Source organism: Danio aesculapii, chromosome 23, assembly GCF_903798145.1.
Source record: "Danio aesculapii chromosome 23, fDanAes4.1, whole genome shotgun sequence".
Taxonomy (NCBI): Eukaryota; Metazoa; Chordata; class Actinopteri; order Cypriniformes; family Danionidae; genus Danio; species Danio aesculapii.
In genome coordinates this window covers 8,917,557-8,921,264 of record NC_079457.1, presented here as the reverse complement: position 1 = coordinate 8,921,264, position 3,708 = coordinate 8,917,557, and positions in this window count along the sequence as shown.

Below are 3,708 nucleotides of genomic sequence, written 5' to 3'. Positions count from 1 at the left end.
AAAGAGTAGGGGTTTAAGCCTTGCATCCTGGCCAAATTTACCCGCTGACCTCTGTCCATCATGGCATTCTAACCATCCCCATATTATAATTGGCTTTATCTCTCTATCTCCTCTCCACCAATCAGCTGGTGTGTGGTGTGCGGTCTGGTGCAATATGGCTGCCATCACGTCATCCAGGTGGATGCTGCACACTAGTGATGAATGTTGAGATTCCTCCCAAAAAGGTGTAAAGCACTTTGAGTGTCCAGAAATGTGCTATAATAATGTAAGGAATTATTAATGTTCCTAAATAACAGTAATAGTTTTTGGAAAGCAAACAAACAAAAAAGTTACAAATAAGTGCTGCACAATGAATTGATAATGAGGTGTGTGTGTGTGTGTGTGTGTGTGTGTGTGTGTGTGTGTGCGTGCGTGCGTGCGTGCGTGCGTGCGTGCGTGCGTGCGTGCGTGCGTGCGTGCGTGTGTGTGTGTCTGTGTGTGTGTGTGTCTGTGTGTGTGTCTGTGTGTGCACTGTAGGACATTCAGTGAGAGCAGCACTTCATTCAGTCCGGTGTTTAAACAAGTCAGTGTATCATATCGCAGAGTTTTCCGGGATAAACTTTACAACAGAGTTTAGCCAAACAGGCCGCTTCATGGTCTCAGCCGACAGTTTATTTTGGCCTCCTCCACCATCCCAGAATGCAGCAGCTTTTTCATCTGGGCACCGGGAGAAGCTGTTAATGTGCTACTTCAGATTTTCGTGAAGCATTTACAGCTTATAGCTTTACACAACTGCACTTATTTGATGTTACGTTTAGGAATTTGAGTTTCTTTAAACTGTAAACGTACATGATTTAGGTTTTTAAGCACAGTTATAGCACTGTAGGGAAATATTATATTTGCATTATAATGCCCACATTAAACCCACTGCATTTCGTTGCCTTGTACTTGTACATGTGTAATGACAATAAAGTTGAATCTAATCTAATATTGAAAGAATGAACTTTATTTTATGAGATTTTTGCATTAAAAATAATAAGAAAACGCTTGCTATTCAAAAACATTTAAATGTGGCCCAAGTTCAGCGTGTCAAATAAACATTGAAACCTTTGGAAGAATAACAAGAGGCCAATATTTGGGATTAGAAGGGGGAAAATCAAATAAATAAACCATGCCACATTTTCCATGGGACACTTTCTGAGTACAAACTACCTCTGTATAACATTAATCAAGGTCATTTTTGTTTGTTTATTTAGTTATTTTATATGTATTTGTTGTTATGTCATTATTATACAGATGAAGACAAAATTATTAGCCCTCTGGTGAAATAATAATTTCTGAAAATTAATATTTAAATCATTTTCCAAGTAATGTTTAACAGAACAAGATTTTTTCTCAATGTATTTCTTATTATATATTTTTCTTCTGGAGAAATTGTTATCATTTTAGTTGCATATATATAAATATATATACATAAATATATATAATTTACTTTTTTATATATATAAAAATTATAATATTTATTGGCTACAAAACAAAACAACTATAGTTAAGCCCTTAAATTGCACTTTAATATTTATTGAGTAACTTGAAAAAATATTATGTACGTGGATGTATCGTGGCAAAGACAAAATAAATTAGTTATTATTATTCTGTTACACGTTAAGCTGCTTTGACATAATACATTGTAAAAGCGCTATAGAAATAAAGATGAATTGAATTGAATTATATAACATATTTTAACATAATTAATATCATCAGTTATTATAAAATATATTTAAACTCTTATGTTTAAAAATATATTGAAAACCAATTCTCTCCATTAAACAGCACTTGGAAATGTTTAAAGAGCATAAAAAACTCAGAGGATATAAATAAACTGTCAACAATTTTCTGTAGAATCTACTTTAACTTAGTGGCAGGAGTTTGCCAATAATTTACTGTAAATCAGTTACAGCAAAAATACTGTATTCACATTTACAGCATCATTTATCTTGCTGAATATGCATTTACAGTATTGTAAATATTTATTGCAAAAAAAGCAGTCATTTTCACAATGCAACTTTAAAACACAGCAACATACTGCTTAACTGCCCTACAGTGAAATACAGCTCATATTACACTTCAGTTCACCGGTAACTTAATGTAAGTCAATTACAGCAAAATACTGTATTGACATTTACTGCACTATTTATAGTATTGTGTAGTATTGTAAATATTTACTGTAAAATAGTCATTTTTAGAATGTAACTGTAAAATACAGTAGCATACTGCATAACTCTCCTACAGTAAAATACAGATTATATTGCAGTTAAGTACTGTGCAATTTACAAAAAACAGTGTAAACACTCACCGGCCACTTTATTAGGTACACCTTACTAGTACCTGGTTGAACCCCCTTTTGCCTTCAGAACTGTCTTAATCCTTCTTGGCATAGATTCAACAAGGTGCTGGAAATATTTATCAGAAATTTTGGTCCATATTGACATGATAGCATCACACAGTTGTTGCAGATTTGTTGGCGGCACATCCATGATGCCAATCTCCTGTTCCACCACGTCCCAAAGGTGATCTATTGGATTGAGATCTGCTGACTGTGGAGGTCATTTGAGTACAGTGAACTCATTGTCATGTTCAAGAAACCAGTCTGAGATGATTCGCTTTATGACATCCTGGTGGAAGTAGCCATCAGAAGATGGGTACACTGTGGTCATAAAGAGATGGACATTGTCAACAACAGTACTCAGGTAGGCTGTGGCGTTGTCGCGTTGACATGATACTCAATTGGTACTAATTGGCCCAAAGTGTGCTAAAAAATATCCCTCACACCATTACACCACCACCAGCAGCCTGAACCGCTGATACAAGGCAGGATGTTGTTGCTCAGCTTGAACTGCAGCAGATCGCCTTGACCATGTCTACGTACATTCCTAAAATACTCCTACATGCCTAAATACATTGAGTTGCTGCCATGTTGATTAGAAATTTACAGTAACGAGCAGTTGGACAGGTGTACCCAATAAAGTGGCCGGTGAGTAACAACTGTATATACACTGTAAAAATGAAGGCTTCCACACAATTCCATCATGTTGTCCCCAAAAAAAGCGTTTAAATCAACGTAACAAATGTATGTGAAATGAACATAAAACAATTAAGTTGTCCTAAAAAAACTCAAGAATTGTGTTCATTGTGTTCATCATTTTAAAGCAGCAAAGTAGTTTTTATGGGGGGGGGGTACTTTTTGTGATTTCTGTTTACATTATTCATTATTAATATCCAACTGTTTTTTAAATCTCTTAAGAAAACATATTTTTTCTTTAACTATCTGTCATAAAAACTGATATTCATATGTGTGTGTGTATATATTTTTATATTCCAACGCATTGGAGTTTGTGTGAGTGTTCCTCCTCTATTCTACAATATAAAGTGTCCAGTGTAAATAAGTCTGTGAGAGTGTCGTAAAGCTTAACCAGGTCTCTCTCTCTCTCAGTCTCTTCAAGACCAGTCTCTGTGCTTCAGCCTCTTTCATGCATTCGCTTCAACATCGCTCCTGTTTTCATTTTTCTCCCTCCTCTCTCGCCCTCAGCGCTAATTTCTCCGAGTCCCACAATGAAGCAGTTGTGCGCCTCTGTCTGAGAGCAGCCGCAGAAATGCTTTGGCGCGCACACTGGAGACGTCATGGATTCCTGAGCGCGCGCTCCGCAGGAAAGCCCTGAGTCTCCGACATGG